Below are 20,260 nucleotides of genomic sequence, written 5' to 3'. Positions count from 1 at the left end.
AATAGTCTAATCCATTCTGTCCTACAGGGTCCAATGGTATTCAATAGTCTAATCCATTCTGTCCTACAGGGTCCAATGGTATTCAATAGTCTAATCCATTCTGTCCTACAGGGTTCAATGGTATGCAATAGTCTAATCCATTCTGTCCTACAGGGTTCAATGGTATTCAATAGTCTACACCATTCTGTCCTACAGGGTTCAATGGTATTCAATAGTCTAATCCATTCTGTCCTACAGGGTTCAATTGTATTCAATAGTCTAATCCATTCTGTCCTACAGGGACCAATGGTATTCAATAGTCTACACCATTCTGTCCTACAGGGTTCAATTGTATTCAATAGTCTAATCCATTCTGTCCTACAGGGTTCAATGGTATTCAATAGTCTAATCCAGGGGTCAAACATACGGCCCGCGGGCCGGAACCGGCCCCAAGGAGGTTCGATCAGGCCCGCAGGATAATTTGAAAGTGGAAAAAATGCAAAAAGACATGGAATTAATATTTTTAATTCGCTGCAATTCATGGATTATCCGCTAAGGGGCGCACTCTTTCCATCAGAGTAGAAGACAAGCGCATCACTGAGACAGACTGAAAACAGCAGACGGTATCAATGCGCCATCTGCTGCTTGTTACGACGTTGTTAATACCTTGGTCTCTACCTCTCCGCTACACCCTCATTAGCCAAAATGTCGTTATCCAAACGGAGAAAAGTAGATAAGGAGTGTAGAATTTTCAAAGAAAAATGGACCACGTCCTATTTATTTACAGAGATGCACGGAAAACCTTCGTGCTTGGTGTGTTTGCAACAAGTTTCGGTATTGAAGGAATATAATATTCGACGCCACTACGAGACTCATCACAGCGAAAAATATGACGGCTTGCAAGGACAACTGAGAAGAGATAAGATTAACGAATTGCTGGCGGGTCTGAGGAAACAGCAGTCAACTTTCATCCAGAGCCGAGAAGTCAGTGAAGCAGCGGCTGCTAAAATTTTGTGCATGTTTGGGACAACCTACCTTTGTGAACAAATTTTCTCAGTGATGAATATCAATAAAACAAAAATGCGTTCAAGGCTCACAAACAAGCACTTAAATGACATTCTGAAGTGACAGCTAGTCAGGACATGACACCTGGTGTTGATGCACTTGTACAGGCCAAAAGTGCCAAGTTTCAGGAACAAATACAAGTCCAGACTAGACTAACACCTTTAAAATGCTGCCTTAGATACTGTTTGCATTGAAAGAATACAGCTCAGTGAAGATGAATCCTTACTGTGGTGATTTAAAAAATGTGCACTTTAATGTTAGTCAGCAGCTTCAAAACAAAAGTTGTGTGATGGAATTCTACTGTTCATACAACTCCATAAATTTTCAGTATGTATTGTATGTGTATGTATGTTTCATGTATGAAGTTTACAGATTTACAGGACAGGCGAACACTTTCTTCATTACACATTTAAAATCACTCTCCTTAGTTTGTAAGGTGTACGCAGGGATTACATTTAGATTTTATATGCGTATGTGTAAGTGGTTTAAAAATTCCTTTCTTTAAAAGTCTCATTTAATCTTAAAGTGCATTACTATATTTTTCAGTACCAATTAAAGTTTTGTGCTTTGTACAATCAGTGGGATCAGTTGCAATGCATATTTGTGAATGATAAAAGTAAATTGCACATTTGTCTAAGGAAATATGAGGTGTTTCATGAAATGTTTGTGAAAAGGATAGTTCATTAAATTTCAATATTTTCCTAATGTTCTTGTGCTTCTTTACACCAAAACAAAGGAAAGACATGATATTTTGGTTATTTATAGCAGAGTATGGTATAATTTTAATGGTCCGGCCACTTGACATCTCCCTAGGCCGTATGTGGCCCACGATGCGAAATGAGTTTGACACCCCTGGTCTAATCCATTCTGTCCTACAGGGTTCAATGGTATTCAATAGTCTTATCCATTCTGTCCTACAGGGTTCAATGGTATTCAATAGTCTAATCCATTCTGTCCTACAGGGTTCAATGGTATTCAATAGTCTAATCCATTCTGTCCTACAGGGTTCAATGGTATTCAATAGTCTAATCCATTCTGTTCTACGGGTTCAAATGTATTCAATAGTCTACACCATTCTGTCCTACAGGGTTCAATGGTATTCAATAGTCTAATCCATTCTGTCCTACAAGGTTAATGGTATTCAATTGTCTAATCCATTCTGTCCTACAGGGTTCAATGGTATTCAATAGTCTAACCATTCTGTCCTACAGGGTTCAATGGTATTCAATAGTCTAATCCATTCTGTCCTACAGGGTTCAATGGTATTCAATAGTCTAATCCATTCTGTCCTACAGGGTTCAATGGTATTCAATAGTCTACACCATTCTGTCCTACAGGTTCAATGGTATTCAATTGTCTAATCCATCAGCAACTGCTTGTAATCCTAGTCTAGTCTCTATATCAGTGTAAACTGCTTGTAATCCTAGTCTCTATATTAGTGTAAACTGCTTGTAATCCTAGTCTCTATATTAGTGTAAACTGCTTGTATCCTAGTCTAGTCTCTATATTAGTGTAAACTGCTTGTAATCCTAGTCTCGTCTCTATATTAGTGTAAACTGCTTGTAATCCTAGTCTAGTCTCTATATTAGTGTAAACTGCTTGTAATCCTAGTCTCTATATTAGTGTAAACTGCTTGTAATCCTAGTCTCTATATTAGTGTAAACTGCTTGTAATCCTAGTCTCTATATTAGTGTAAACTGCTTGTAATCCTAGTCTCTATATTAGTGTAAACTGCTTGTAATCTAGTCTCTATATAGTGTAAACTGCTTGTAATCCTAGTCTCTATATTAGTGTAAACTGCTTGTAATCCTAGCTAGTCTCTATATTAGTGTAAACTGCTTGTAATCCAGTCTAGTCTCTATATTAGTGTAAACTGCTTGTATCCTAGTCTCTATTAGTGTAAACTGCTTGTAATCTAGTCTCTATATTAGTGTAAACTGCTTGTAATCCTAGTCTCTATATTAGTGTAAACTGCTTGTAATCCTAGTCTCTATATTAGTGTAAACTGCTTGTAATCCTAGTCTCTATATTAGTGTAAACTGCTTGTAATCCTAGTCTCTATATAGTGTAAACTGCTTGTAATCCTAGTCTCTATATTAGTGTAAACTGCTTGTAATCCTAGTCTCTATATTAGTGTAAACTGCTTGTAATCCTAGTCTCTATATTAGTGTAAACTGCTTGTAATCCTAGTCTCTATATTAGTGTAAACTGCTTGTAATCCTAGTCTCTATATTAGTGAAACTGCTTGTAATCTAGTCTCTATATTAGTGTAAACTGCTTGAATCTAGTCTCATATTAGGTAAACGCTTGTAATCCTAGTCTCTATATTAGTGTAAACTGCTTGTAATCCTAGTCTCTATATTAGTGTAAACTGCTTGTAATTAGTCTCTATATTAGTGTAAACTGCTTGTAATCCTAGTCTCTATATTAGTGTAAACTGCTTGTAATCCTAGTCTCTATATTAGTGTAAACTGCTTGTAATCCTAGTCTCTATATTAGTGTAAACTGCTTGTAATCCTAGTCTCTATATAGTGTAAACTGCTTGTAATCCTAGTCTCTATATTAGTGTAAACTGCTTGTAATCCTAGTCTCTATATTAGTGTAAACTGCTTGTAATCCTAGTCTCTATATTAGTGTAAACTGCTTGTAATCCTAGTCTCTATATTAGTGTAAACTGCTTGTAATCCTAGTTCTATATTAGTGTAAACTGCTTGTAATCCTAGTCTAGTCTATATTAGTGTAACTGCTTGTAATCCTAGTCTAGTCTCTATATTAGTGTAAACTGCTTGTAATCCTAGTCTCTATATTAGTGTAAACTGCTTGTAATCCTAGTCTCTATATTAGTGTAAACTGCTTGTAATCCTAGTCTCTATATTAGTGTAAACTGCTTGTAATCCTAGTCTCATATTAGTGTAAATGCTTGTAATCCTAGTCTCTATATTAGTGTAAACTGCTTGTAATCCTGTCTCTATATTAGTGTAAACTGCTTGTAATCTAGTCTCTATAAGTTGTAAATGCTTGTAATCCTAGTCTCTATATTAGTGTAAACTGCTTGTAATCCTAGTCTCTATATTAGTGTAAACTGCTTGTAATCCTAGTCTCTATATTAGTGTAAACTGCTTGTAATCCTAGTCTCTATATTAGTGTAAACTGCTTGTAATCCTAGTCTCTATATTAGTGTAAACTGCTTGTAATCCTAGTCTCTATATTAGTGTAAACTGCTTGTAATCCTAGTCTCTATATTAGTGTAAACTGCTTGTAATCCTAGTCTCTATATTAGTGTAAACTGCTTGTAATCTAGTCTCTATATTAGTGTAAACTGCTTGTAATCCTAATCTCTATTTAGTGTAAACTGCTTGTAATCCTAGTCTCTATATTAGTGTAAACTGCTTGTAATCCTAGTTCTATATTAGTGTAAACTGTGTAATCCTAGTCTCTATATTAGTGTAAACTGCTTGTAATCCTAGTCTCTATATTAGTGTAAACTGCTTGTAATCCTAGTCTCTATATAGTGTAAACTGCTTGTAATCCTAGTCTCTATATTAGTGTAAACTGCTTGTAATCCTAGTCTCTATATTAGTGTAAACTGCTTGTAATCCTAGTCTCTATATAGTGTAAACTGCTTGTAATCCTAGTCTCTATATTAGTGTAAAACTGCTTGTAATCCTAGTCTCTATATTAGTGTAAACTGCTTGTAATCCTAGTCTCTATATTAGTGTAAACTGCTTGTAATCCTAGTCTCTATATTAGTGTAAACTGCTTGTAATCCTAGTCTCTATATTAGTGTAAACTGCTTGTAATCCTAGTCATCTCTAATTAGTGAAACTGCTTGTAATCCTAAGCTGTCTCTATTAGTGTAAAGCTTGTAATCCTAGTCTCTATATTAGTGTAAACTGCTTGTAATCCTAGTCTCTATATTAGTGTAAATGCTTGTAATCTTCTCTATTAGTGTAACTGTTGTAATCCTAGTCTCTATATTAGTGTAAAGCTGAATCCTAGTCTCTATATTAGGTAATCCTAGTCTCTAATTAGTGTAACTGTTGTAATCCTAGTCTTAGAAGTGTAAAGAGAAACGTTACCAATAGAAAAGAGAAAATGTATCTTGGATATTTTCATTTCCTCCGTTTGTTGACGAAATTCCTAAGTATCTTGAACATAACTAGAATGTTTCTGAGACAGAGGGTTTAATGTGAGAGTCTATACTCTCTGCTATTTTATAGGACTCTGAGCCACAATCACTCACTATCGGATGTCCGCATAGAACACCGAAAAGGGACCGTCCAAGTTTCGGGCTTTGTGGATTTTAGGTACCAAGTGAAACTGTCTGGGTCCTGGGGAATCTGGCCCAGAAAGATGAGCCATTTGTTTGTTCTGTAATATAATCTAGTTCATTAAGTATTACTATTTTCTCTAGGATTAGGTTTTGTGTTTCCAAATGTATTGCGTGAGGCAAATGGGGAATAATGTTTGTCTATTGGTCAATTGTCCTCTAGGAGGTACTGTACTTTATCCCCATTAAAACAATCTGAGATCCTTCATCTTTTATTTATTTTAATTTGATTTATTTTAGAATACTAAAACTCACTAGCTTCTAGAACTCTCGTCTTCCTAAAATTCACTAGCTTCTAGAACTCACGTCGTTCTAAAACTCACTAGCTTCTAGAACTCTCGTCTTCCTAAAACTCACTAGCTTCTAGAACTCTCGTCTTCCTAAAACTCACTAGCTTCTAGAACTCTCGTCTTCCTAAAACTCACTAGCTTCTAGAACTCTCGTCTTCCTAAAACTCACTAGCTTCTAGAACTCTCGTATTCCTAAAACTCACTAGCTTCTAGAACTCTCGTCTTCCTAAAACTCACTAGCTTCTAGAACTCTGTCTTCCTATAACTCACTAGCTTCTAGAACTCTCGTCTTCCTAAAACTCACTAGCTTCTAGAACTCTCGTCTTCCTAAAACTCACTAGCTTCTAGAACTCTCGTTTTCCTAAAACTCACTAGCTTCTAGAACTCTCGTTTTCCTAAAACTCACTAGCTTCTAGAACTCTCGTTTTCCTAAAACTCACTAGCTTCTAGAACTCTCGTTTTCCTAAAACTCACTAGCTTCTAGAACTCTCGTCTTCCTAAAACTCACTAGCTTCTAGAACTCTCGTCTCCTAAAACTCACTAGCTTCTGAACTCTCGTCTTCCTAAAACTCATAGCTTCTGAACTCTCGTCTTCCTAAAACTCACTAGCTTCTAGAACTCTCGTTTTCCTAAAACTCACTAGCTTCTGAACTCTAGCCACTTTTTATTTAACTAGGCAAGTCAGTTAAGAAAAATTCTTATTTTCAATGACGGCCTACCGGGGAACGGTGGGTTAACTGCCTGTTCAGGGCAGAATGACAGATTTTTAGGGTTCGATCTTGAAACCTTTCTGTTACGTTGTCCAAGGCTCTTAACCACGAGGATACCTGCCGCTTTGTACCTTGTCAGCTCGGCGATTTGAACTTGCAACCTTTCGGTTACTAGTCCAACGCTCTAACCACTAGGCTACCGGCTGGTTACTAGTCCAACGCTCTAACCACTAGGCACGGCTGGTTACTAGTCCAACGCTCTAACCACTAGGCTACGGCTGGTTATATGTCCAACACTCTAACACTAGGCTACCGGCTGGTTACTAGTCCAACACTCTAACCACTAGGCTACCGGCGGTGTACTAGTCCAACGCTCTAACCACTAGGCTACCGGCTGGTTACTAGTCCAACGCTCTAACCACTAGGCTACCGGCTGGTTACTAGTCCAACGCTCTAACCACTAGGCTACCTGCCGGTTACTAGTCCAACGCTCTAACCACTAGGCTACCTGCTGGTTACTAGTCAAACGCTCTAACCACCAGGCTACCGGCCGGTTACTAGTCCAACGCTCTACCACTAGGCTACCTGTCGGTTACTATCCAACGCTCTAACCACTAGGCTACCTGCCGGTTACTAGTCCAACGCTCTAACCACTAGGCTACCGGCCGGTTACTAGGTAGGAGTATGAGATACATATATACGTATAGGACAGCACATAGATGTATAAGCTAGCTGAACATTAAAAATAGACTACATGAGAGAGAGAGACACATAGTCTGCTGATTCTACTAAAGATACACCTGCCAGAGAAATATGTGTCAGGGCACTTAGACCCATTAGACACATAGTCTGTGATTCCATTAAGTGCAATATGACCAGACACATAGGCGCCTAAGGCAACTGGACACTAATGATAGCAATTCAATAAGGACATACCAGAGAACATGCTGGGGCACTGAGTTAAATACAGGGTTGAGTCATAGGCCTATAGGATAGATGGACATATATTATTTTTAAGACAAGCACGGGTCTGGCCACTATTATAATTTAACTGAAAGCAGATAATGGGCGTTAGTAGGCGTGAACAAGCAGGAAGCCTGAACTAAAAAGATAATGATGGCAGGAAGAATTAGGAAAGGTAGCTTATTTGCATATGGGGTGGACCGATATGATATTTGTGTATAAATGTTGGAGCCGGGGGGGAAGTAGTGTGTGTTCCGCGGGATATTCCAGCTGGCTATACAATTGTATTAAGAATGTTTGATTTCACAGTTCTTGTAAGAGTTATATTGAATTGATTTTCCACGACACTAGTCCAACGCTCTAACCGCTAGGCTACTGCCGGTTACTAGTCCAACGCTCTAACCACTAGGCTACGGCCGGTTACTAGTCCAAGGCTCTAACCACTAGGCTACCGGCCGGTTACTAGTTTAACGCTCTAACCACTAGGCTAGGCCGGTTACTAGTCACACGCTCTAACCACTAGCTACCGGCCGGTTTACTAGTCCAAGCTCTAACATAGGCTACCGCCGGTTACTAGTCCAACGCTCTAACCACTAGGCTACCGGCCGGTTACTAGTCCAAGGCTCTAACCACTAGGCTACCGGCCGGTTACTAGTCCAAGGCTCTAACCACTAGGCTACCGGCCGTGTACTAGTCCAAGGCTCTAACCACTAGGCTACCGGCGGTTACTAGTTCAAGGCTCTAACCACTAGGCTACCGGCTGGTTACTAGTCCAACGCTCTAACCACTAGGCTACCGGCTGGTTACTAGTCAACGCTCTAACCACTAGGCTACCGGCTGGTTACTAGTCCAACGCTCTAACCACTAGGCTACCGGCTGGTTACAGTCCAACGCTCTAACCCTAGGCTACCGGCTGGTTACTAGTCCAAGGCTCTAACCACTAGGCTAGGCTGGTACTAGTCCAAGGCTCTAACCACTAGGCTACCGGCTGGTTACTAGTTCAAGGCTCTAACCACTAGGCTACGGCTGGTTACTAGTCCAACGCTCTAACCACTAGGCTACCGGCTGGTTAACTAGTCCAACACTCTAACACTAGGCTACCGGCTGGTTACTAGTCCAACACTCTAACCACTAGGCTACGGTGTTACTAGTCCATTTTTCCTTGTCAGCTCGGGGATTCGATCTTGCAACCTTTCTGTTACTAGTCCAAGGCTCTAACCACCAGCTACGCCGCCTACACTCTAACCACCAGGTACCTGCGCCTCTACACTCTAACCACCAGCTACTGCCGCTCTACACTAACCACCGGTACCTGCCGCCTCTACACTCTAACCACCAGGCTACTGCCGCCTCTACACTCTAACCAGCTACCTGCGCCTCTACACTCTACACCAAGGCTACCTGCCGCCTCTACACTCTAACCACCAGGCTACCTGCCGCCTCTACACTCTAACCACCAGGCTACCGCCGCTCTACACTCAACACCAGGCTACCTGCCGCCTCTACACTCTAACCACCAGGTACCTGCCGCCTCTACACTCTAACACCAGGCTACCTGCGCCTCTACACTCTAACCACCAGGCTACCTGCGCCTCTACACTCTAACCACCGGCTACCTGCCGCCTCTACAATCTAACCCACAGGTACCTGCCGCCTCTACACTTAACCACCAGGCTACCTGCCGCCTTCCACTCTAACCACCAGGCTACCTGCCGCCTCTACACTCTAACCACCAGGCTACCGCCGCCTTACACTCTAACCACCAGGATAACTGCCGCCTCTACACTCTAACCACCAGGTACCGCCGCCTTACACTCTAACCACCAGGACTACCTGCGCCTTACACTCTAACCACCAGGCTACCTGCCGCCTCTACACTCTAACCACCAGGCTACCTGCCGCCTCTACACTCTAACCCACCAGGCTACCTGCCGACTCTACACTTAACCACCAGGCTACCTGCCCTCTACACTCTAACCAACAGGCTACCTGCGCCTCTACACTCTAACCACCAGGCTACTGCCGCCTCTACACTCTAACCACCAGTACCTGCGCCTCTACACTCAACCACAGGCTACCTGCCGCCTCTACACTCTAACCACTAGGCTACCTGCCGCCTCTACACTCTAACCACTAGGCTACCTGCCGCCTCTACACTCAACCACTAGGGTACCTGCCGCCTCTACACTCTAACCACTAGGCTACCTGCCGCCTCTACACTCTAAACACTAGGCTACCTGCCGCCTCTACACTCTAACCACTAGGCTACCTGCCGCCTCTACACTCTAACCACCAGGTACCTGCCGCTCTACACTCTAACCACCAGGCTACCTGCCGCCTCTACACTCTAACACCAGGTACTGCCGCCTCTACACTCTAACCACCAGGTACCTGCCGCCTTACACTCTAAACCACCAGGCTACCTGCCGCCTCTACACTCTAACCACTAGGATACCTGCCGCCTCTACACTCTAACCACTAGGATACCTGCGCCTCTACACTCTAACCACTAGGATACCTGCCGCTCCAAATGGCTTTGATAACAATATTCAAACAATAATCTGATTACTGCAATTGCTGAATTGTAGATTAGATTTGCCCTGCTTCGTCTCGTCTAAATTTGAAGAAAAATGCCAAATCCTCCTGTATCAGGTCTGTTTGGTTCTGAAACCGATTCAAATTCAAGGTCCCCAGGTTGATGGGTAAATGGTGTGAAGAACAATCAGTCTCATCATTAAAAGTGATCTAATAATTTTAGTCTCTACGGTACCGCCTGTAAATCCCTAGTCTCCTACGGTACCACCTGTAAATCCCTAGTCTCTACGTACCACCTGTAAATCTAGTCTCCTACGGTACCGCCTGTAAATCCCTAGTCTCCTACGGTACCGCCTGTAAATCCATAGTCCCTACGGTACCGCCTGTAATCCCTAGTCTCCTACGGTACCGCCTGTAATCCTAGTCTCCTACGTACGCTGTAAATCCTAGTCTCCTACGGTACCGCCTGTAAATCCCTAGTCTCCTACGTACCGCTGTAAATCCCTAGTCTCCTACCGGTACCGCCTAAATCCCTAGTCTCCTAAGGTACCGCTGGAAATCCCTAGTCTCCTACGGTACGCCGTTAAATCCCTAGTCTCCTACGGTACGCCTGTAAATCCCTAGTCTCCTACGGTACCGCCTGTAAATCCCTAGTCTCCTACGGTACCGCCTGTAAATCCCTAGTCTCCATCCCGGTACCGCCTGTAAATCCCTAGTCTCCTACGGTACCGCCTGTAAATCCCTAGTCTCCTACGGTACGCCTGTAAATCCTAGTCTCCTACGGTACCGCCTGCCTGTAATCCCTAGTTCCTACGGTACCGCCTGTAAATCCCTAGTCTCCTACGGTACGCCTGTAAATCCCTAGTCTCACGGTACCGCCTGTAAATCCTAGTCTCCTACGGTACCGCCTGTAACCCTAGTCTCACGGTACGCCTGTAAATCCCTAGTCTCCTACGGTACGCCTGTAAATCCCTAGTCTCCTACGGTACCGCCTGTAAATCCCTAGTCTCCTACGGTACCGCTGTAAATCCCTAGTCTCCTACGGTACCGCCTGTAATCCTAGTCTCCTACGGTACCGCCGTAAATCCCTAGTCTCCTACCGGTACGCCTGTAAATCCCTAACGAAGATCCAACGGGTCAATCGGTCTGGGGATCTAACGGTTAGACCCCTTCTACAACCTACTTTTGGGCTTGGTTAAGCCGTATAGGAGAAAGGTTTGTGATGTTTGAATGCTGGGGAGCTGCAAGGAGCAGCCTCCCCACCTACCTTGTTTAATTGGTCCAACCAGAACTCCCAAAAATTGCAACCGCTGCCCCCCCCCCCCCCCCCCCCCGTGTCCAATAGAAAGGGGGTCCTTTGGTTCAACCTGGAATCAGAGCTTGTTAAGGTCAAGTAAGAATTGAAATGTCTCTTCTATGGTATGTTTAGTTGTTGTAATACAGTCTGGTGATCCTTTGTTATATCAGAGAGGTTGAGTAATACTATGGTATTTTAGTTGTTGTAATACAGTTGGTGATCCTTTGTTAATATCAGAGAGGTTGATGAGTAATACTATGGTATTGTTTAGTGTTGTAATACAGTCTGGTGATCCTTGTTAATATCAGAGAGGTTGATGAGTAATACCTATGGTATTGTTAGTTGTGTAATACAGTCTGGTGATCCTTTGTTAATATCAGAGAGGTTGATGAGTAATACCAATAATATTGTTTAGTTGTAATACAAAACACCTCTGCAATTTGGGGAAAACAACTTCAAAATGTGTTCAACCAGTGTTCCATCGATGTGGTTGACGTTTGTTCAATTCAGACATTTGTTAAGTCCTAAGGCTAATACACTTTCCGGTCATAGGGATTTGGTTGAAGTTTCATCAACCCCCCACCCTGAGATTATAAAAACTGGCTCCTGAAAAAACGATCTTCTGCATCCTAGAATCTGAGAAATATGGAATACGGGATACATTGAATCTCCACTATAACAAATAGGCTTTTATATTCTTATTTCCCACTCTTTTCATTGTGTGTGTGTGTCTTTGTGGTGTGTAAATTATTTATAACTGCCGGGTGAAAAAAGACCTAAGACAATCTTTGTATCCTGGTGGGTACAGTCTTCATGGAAATAGAACAAAGGCGACGTTCACTGTTTCTAATGTTGGGGTCATTCTAGGAAAAGTAATCAAATCATTTAGGGGTTTCTCTGTTGTTAAAACATAGTGGAGGATCATTTTTTCCCTTAAGACAACACATGGGGTAAGACAGTACTTACCGGTGTTAATCAGATTTCCTGTCTCCTCTTCCAATATGACAGTTATCTCCCCGTCTGTCTCCTTCTTCACTGCAAAAAATGCATCCTGCTCTTTCTCTTCCTCCTCTTCTTTCACAGTAACATCTTCCTCCTCTTTCACTCTGAACGCCTCTTCCTCTTCTTTCACCGTAACGTCTTTCTCTTCTTCTTTCACTGTAACCGCTCATCTCTACTTTTGTTACTGTCACATCTCTTCTCCTTCTCCTCTTTCACGACCAACGTTCAGCCACAGACCCTCTTTCTCCGTCCAGCAGATCTCCTCTTCTTCAACAGGAGACGAGTAGCTTGGTGAACTCAATGGTCGGGGATGTTAGCTAACAGTTAGCTAGCTAGGCTAATGCTAACTTAACAAGACAGCTAGCTGAACGTAAATAGGAAAATTAAATGGGATATTAGCTAAAGACAGAAATGTGTCCAAAACACAGTGGTCATTATCAGAAAGGTCTAAAGGCTTGGAACGTTTTCCGACTATGTGCGGCTAGCAAGCACCGAGGATGGCTGACAAGGGTTTGTTGCTTTTCTCTTTGAGTTTTTTATCGGCGGATCGCAAACCGACCGAGTAGTGTTGTAAAACACGCCCCCTATACTGTACTGGAGTGTGTAGGCGCTAATGACCAATCAATACCACTTATCTTCTCTTATATTAAACCTGCATTTCTAACATAAATAAAATATTCCCTACAAAACTAAACTACACACATATACTAGTCTCTCCTGGTTGCACATCCTCTATCCACTACTAAACTGATGCTGCCCAACATATAATAGTCTCCTGTTGCACTCCTCTATCACACTAATGATGCAGTCCAAATATTACTAGTCTCCTTGTTGTCACCTACTCTATCACTACTAAACTGATCGGTCCCATACATATTACTAGTCTTCCTGGTGCAACCTCCTCTATCCACATACTAAAATGATGCAGTCCCAACATTATACTCGCTTCCTGGGTTGCACCTCCTCTATCCACTACTAAAATGAGCGGTCCAACATATTACATAGTCTCTCCGGTTGCACCTCCTCTATCCACTACTAAACTGATGCGTCCCAACATATATATAGTCTTCTGGTTGCACTCCTCTATTCCACTACTAAAAATGATTGCGAAGTCATACACTATCTCTAGTCTTCCTGGTTGCACCTCCTCTATCCACTACTAAACTATGCAGGTCCCAAGCATATACTAGTCTTTCTGTTGCACACTCCTCTATCCAACGATACTAAACTGATGCAGGTCCCAACATATTACTAGTCTTCCTGGTTGCACTCCTCTATCCACTACTAAAACCTGATGCAGTCCCAACATATACGGTCGTCACTGGTTGCCACCCCCATATCCACTACTAAACTGATGGCCCCTAGGTCCCAAAATATTACTAGTCTTTCGTGGTTGACCTCCTCTATCCACTACTAAACTGATGCGGGCCCCAACACTTAATAGTCTTCCTGGGTTGCACCTCCTCTATCCACTACTAAACTGATGTAGGGTCCTAAATATTACAATAGTCTTCCTGCGTGCACCTCCTCTAATCCACTACTAAAACTGATGCAAGTCCAACATATTACTGAGTCTTCCTGGGTTGCCATACTCTCTATCCACTACTAACTGATGCGGTCACAACATATTACTGTTCTTCTGGTTGCACCTCCTCTATACACTACTAACTGATGCAGCAGGTCCCAACATAGACTAGTCTTCCTGGGTTGTGCACCTCCTCTATCCACTACTAAACTGATGCGGTCCCAACATATTACTAGTCTTCCTGGTTGCACTCCTCTATCCACTACTAAACTGATGCGGGACATATTACTAGTCTTCCTGGTTGCACCTCCTCTATCCACTACTAACTGATGCAGTCCCAACATATTACTAGTCTTCCTGGTTGCACCTCCTCTATCCACTACTAAACTGATGCAGTCCCAACATATTACTAGTCTTCCTGGTTGCACCTCCTCTATCCCTACTAAACTGATGCGGTCCCAACATATTACTAGTCTTCCTGTTGCACCTCCTCTATCCACTACTAACTGATGCGGTCCCAACATATTACTAGTCTTCCTGGTTGCACCTCCTCTATCCACTAAACTGATGCGGTCCCAACATATTACTAGTCTTCCTGGTTGCACCTCCTCTATCCACTACTAAACTGATGCAGGTCCCTACATATTACTATCTTCCTGGTTGCACCTCCTCTATCCACTACTAAACTGATGCAGGTCCCTACATATTACTAGTCTTCCTGGTTGCACCTCCTCTATCCACTACTAAACTGATGCAGTCCCAACATATTACTAGTCTTCCTGGTTGCACCTCCTCTATCCACTACTAAACTGATGCGGTCCCAACATATTACTAGTCTCCTGGTTGCACCTCCTCTATCCACTACTAAACTGATGCAGTCCCAACATATTACTAGTCTTCCTGGTTGCACCTCCTCTATCCACTACTAAACTGATGCAGGTCCCAACATATTACTAGTCTTCCTGGTTGCACCTCCTCTATCCACTACTAAACTGATGCGGTCCCAACATATTACTAGTCTTCCTGTTGCACCTCCTCTATCCACTACTAAACTGATGCAGTCCCAACATATTACTAGTCTTCCTGGTTGCACCTCCTCTATCCACTACTAAACTGATGCAGTCCCAACATATTACTAGTCTTCCTGGTTGCACCTCCTCTATCCACTACTAAACTGATGCAGTCCCAACATATTACTAGTCTTCCTGGTTGCACCTCCTCTATCCACTACTAAACTGATGCAGTCCCAACATATTACTAGTCTTCCTGGTTGCACCTCCTCTATCCACTACTAAACTGATGCGGTCCCAACATATTACTAGTCTTCCTGGTTGCACCTCCTCTATCCACTACTAAACTGATGCAGGTCCCAACATATTACTAGTCTTCCTGGTTGCACCTCCTCTATCCACTACTAAACTGATGCGGTCCCAACATATTACTAGTCTTCCTGGTTGCACCTCCTCTATCCACTACTAAACTGATGCGGTCCCAACATATTACTAGTCTTCCTGGTTGCACCTCCTCTATCCACTACTAAACTGATGCAGTCCCAACATATTACTAGTCTTCCTGGTTGCACCTCCTCTATCCACTACTAAACTGATGCAGGTCCCAACATATTACTAGTCTTCCTGGTTGCACCTCCTCTATCCACTACTAAACTGATGCAGTCCCAACATATTACTAGTCTTCCTGGTTGCACCTCCTCTATCCACTACTAAACTGATGCGGTCCCAACATATTACTAGTCTTCCTGGTTGCACCTCCTCTATCCACTACTAAACTGATGCGGTCCCAACATATTACTAGTCTTCCTGGTTGCACCTCCTCTATCCACTACTAAACTGATGCAGGTCCCAACATATTACTAGTCTTCCTGGTTGCACCTCCTCTATCCACTACTAAACTGATGCGGTCCCAACATATTACTAGTCTTCCTGGTTGCACCTCCTCTATCCACTACTAAACTGATGCGGTCCCAACATATTACTAGTCTTCCTGGTTGCACCTCCTCTATCCACTACTAAACTGATGCAGGTCCCAACATATTACTAGTCTTCCTGGTTGCACCTCCTCTATCCACTACTAAACTGATGCAGGTCCCAACATATTACTAGTCTTCCTGGTTGCACCTCCTCTATCCACTACTAAACTGATGCAGTCCCAACATATTACTAGTCTTCCTGGTTGCACCTCCTCTATCCACTACTAAACTGATGCAGTCCCTACATATTACTAGTCTTCCTGGTTGCACCTCCTCTATCCACTACTAAACTGATGCAGGTCCCTACATATTACTAGTCTTCCTGGTTGCACCTCCTCTATCCACTACTAAACTGATGCAGTCCCAACATATTACTAGTCTTCCTGGTTGCACCTCCTCTATCCACTACTAAACTGATGCAGGTCCCAACATATTACTAGTCTTCCTGGTTGCACCTCCTCTATCCACTACTAAACTGATGCGGTCCCAACATATTACTAGTCTTCCTGGTTGCACCTCCTCTATCCACTACTAAACTGATGCAGGTCCCAACATATTACTAGTCTTCCTGGTTGCACCTCCTCTATCCACTACTAAACTGATGCGGTCCCAACATATTACTAGTCTTCCTGGTTGCACCTCCTCTATCCACTACTAAACTGATGCGGTCCCAACATATTACTAGTCTTCCTGGTTGCACCTCCTCTATCCACTACTAAACTGATGCAGGTCCCAACATATTACTAGTCTTCCTGGTTGCACCTCCTCTATCCACTACTAAACTGATGCAGTCCCAACATATTACTAGTCTTCCTGGTTGCACCTCCTCTATCCACTACTAAACTGATGCAGGTCCCAACATATTACTAGTCTTCCTGGTTGCACCTCCTCTATCCACTACTAAACTGATGCGGTCCCAACATATTACTAGTCTTCCTGGTTGCACCTCCTCTATCCACTACTAAACTGATGCAGTCCCAACATATTACTAGTCTTCCTGGTTGCACCTCCTCTATCCACTACTAAACTGATGCGGTCCCAACATATTACTAGTCTTCCTGGTTGCACCTCCTCTATCCACTACTAAACTGATGCAGGTCCCAACATATTACTAGTCTTCCTGGTTGCACCTCCTCTATCCACTACTAAACTGATGCGGTCCCAACATATTACTAGTCTTCCTGGTTGCACCTCCTCTATCCACTACTAAACTGATGCAGGTCCCAACATATTACTAGTCTTCCTGGTTGCACCTCCTCTATCCACTACTAAACTGATGCAGGTCCCTACATATTACTAGTCTTCCTGGTTGCACCTCCTCTATCCACTACTAAACTGATGCGGTCCCAACATATTACTAGTCTTCCTGGTTGCACCTCCTCTATCCACTACTAAACTGATGCAGGTCCCAACATATTACTAGTCTTCCTGGTTGCACCTCCTCTATCCACTACTAAACTGATGCAGTCCCAACATATTACTAGTCTTCCTGGTTGCACCTCCTCTATCCACTACTAAACTGATGCAGGTCCCAACATATTACTAGTCTTCCTGGTTGCACCTCCTCTATCCACTACTAAACTGATGCAGGTCCCAACATATTACTAGTCTTCCTGGTTGCACCTCCTCTATCCACTACTAAACTGATGCAGTCCCAACATATTACTAGTCTTCCTGGTTGCACCTCCTCTATCCACTACTAAACTGATGCAGTCCCAACATATTACTAGTCTTCCTGGTTGCACCTCCTCTATCCACTACTAAACTGATGCAGGTCCCAACATATTACTAGTCTTCCTGGTTGCACCTCCTCTATCCACTACTAAACTGATGCGGTCCCAACATATTACTAGTCTTCCTGGTTGCACCTCCTCTATCCACTACTAAACTGATGCGGTCCCAACATATTACTAGTCTTCCTGGTTGCACCTCCTCTATCCACTACTAAACTGATGCGGTCCCAACATATTACTAGTCTTCCTGGTTGCACCTCCTCTATCCACTACTAAACTGATGCAGGTCCCAACATATTACTAGTCTTCCTGGTTGCACCTCCTCTATCCACTACTAAACTGATGCGGTCCCAACATATTACTAGTCTTCCTGGTTGCACCTCCTCTATCCACTACTAAACTGATGCAGGTCCCAACATATTACTAGTCTTCCTGGTTGCACCTCCTCTATCCACTACTAAACTGATGCAGGTCCCAACATATTACTAGTCTTCCTGGTTGCACCTCCTCTATCCACTACTAAACTGATGCAGTCCCAACATATTACTAGTCTTCCTGGTTGCACCTCCTCTATCCACTACTAAACTGATGCAGTCCCAACATATTACTAGTCTTCCTGGTTGCACCTCCTCTATCCACTACTAAACTGATGCAGTCCCTACATATTACTAGTCTTCCTGGTTGCACCTCCTCTATCCACTACTAAACTGATGCAGTCCCCAACATATTACTAGTCTTCCTGGTTGCACCTCCTCTATCCACTACTAAACTGATGCAGTCCCAACATATTACTAGTCTTCCTGGTTGCACCTCCTCTATCCACTACTAAACTGATGCGGTCCCAACATATTACTAGTCTTCCTGGTTGCACCTCCTCTATCCACTACTAAACTGATGCGGTCCCAACATATTACTAGTCTTCCTGTTTGCACCTCCTCTATCCACTACTAAACTGATGCGGTCCCAACATATTACTAGTCTTCCTGGTTGCACCTCCTCTATCCACTACTAAACTGATGCGGTCCCAACATATTACTAGTCTTCCTGGTTGCACCTCCTCTATCCACTACTAAACTGATGCGGTCCCAACATATTACTAGTCTTCCTGGTTGCACCTCCTCTATCACTACTAAACTGATGCGGTCCCAACATATTACTAGTCTTCCTGGTTGCACCTCCTCTATCCACTACTAAACTGAAGGGAACATTTGCCATATGGTTAGTGAGAAACACCACATTGCATATGTACGGTCCCTTACTAGACGTCCGGCAACGTTTCTAATATTCGCGGACGGCGCCGGGCCGGGGGACAGGAAGTCATCAGGAAGTCATCTAACGAAGTCTCTCGGACATTCGGTTTCCGTTTAATAAAATTAACACATTTTTGTCATTTTTCCGCTGTCCCGGAAATTCCCACCAGAGGGAAAATAAATCATTTTGCAAATGCACAAGCACATTGCAAATGCACGTGGGCTTTTCTCCTAAACGGAAAATATTTTGAAGACGATACTTGGTGAGCGAGGCCTCAACGCTTTTTGAGTTATGGCCATTTTTCTGGGATTAAAGGTCAAAAACGCAAAATAAGGTGCTAATTTAACTGCTTCACATCAAAGTACATAAACGGTGTCAGGAAAAAAATAACCATTTATCTATCGTAATTTAAGTGAAATCGTACATTGTACAATTGGTCATGTTCACAAAAATTAGTTTTTTTTTCAAAAAAGTTACAGATCCAGTTGCAGTCGAACATTTTTTAAGTTTCGAAGCTCTGCGAGAATTCTGTGATTTTATGTGAATTTATGAAATAACAAACACTCATTTAACCCTCTGTAAATAAGTTAGTTCTTAACATAAAGACTTAAATCTCAATATTATATAAGAGCCTACCCCAAGGAGGATATGTGTTCACTTTCAGCTTCCTATGTCAACCGGAAATACCTTAAAATGGTGTCATAGGGTCAGTTACGAAGGGTTAAAAAGGTCAGATCTTTTCAAAACTTCTTATGTGTGATTAGGCAACCCTCATGAATTCTAAATCAGTCATTTCTCTAAACAGATGTCAAAGAAAAGCTCTCACACACACACACACACACACACACACACACACACACACACACACACACACACAGACACACACACACACACACACACACACACAGACACACACACACACACACACACACACACACACACACACACACACACACACACACACAAACAAACACACACACAGCAGGGATGGAGTGACAAAGTACGGTGCTTAAAGACACACAAAGCCTGCAATGGCATTACCATTATCTCCAGGCCGTGGCGAGTTCAACGAGATGCCCCGCTTGACCGTAGCTAGCTCGGTCTGAGCGCAGCGACAGTGACAAGAAGAATTCCCCAAATGACCCTTGACCTCAATTTCAAGTCTTTTGCTTTTGGGAGACAGAGCGAGAACCGTTAAGGTTAGAAGCACAATTTGACCTCAGGAATGTTCTTAAGGTCCTCCCAATCTGTGCAAACCTTGACCTTGTGGCATTAACCCTTAACAGTGAAAACAGGTTTTTTCATCTCACAGTTTACAATGACATCTCTCCCCATAGGAACACATTGACTGCTCCTCTAAATTCAACCTGAAGCCTATGTGGGTTATGAATGTCTTATGAACCTGTCTTCAATGACAATCCATCAAGCCACTATGAGGTCTACCTGTGTCGATTCTAAGCTTCCTGGAGCAACCGGAAGGTATTAAAATCACCCTAAAAGTGTTTTGCCATACCCAACCTGCAGTTTGTGAGAAATAGTGCATTCAACCCTATGTAAATCATTGAGTTCTTAACGTATAGACTTAAAACTCAG

The sequence above is a fragment of the Salvelinus namaycush genome, unplaced genomic scaffold (assembly GCF_016432855.1).
Source record: "Salvelinus namaycush isolate Seneca unplaced genomic scaffold, SaNama_1.0 Scaffold45, whole genome shotgun sequence".
Lineage (NCBI taxonomy): Eukaryota > Metazoa > Chordata > Actinopteri > Salmoniformes > Salmonidae > Salvelinus > Salvelinus namaycush.
This window is presented reverse-complemented; position numbering follows the sequence as displayed.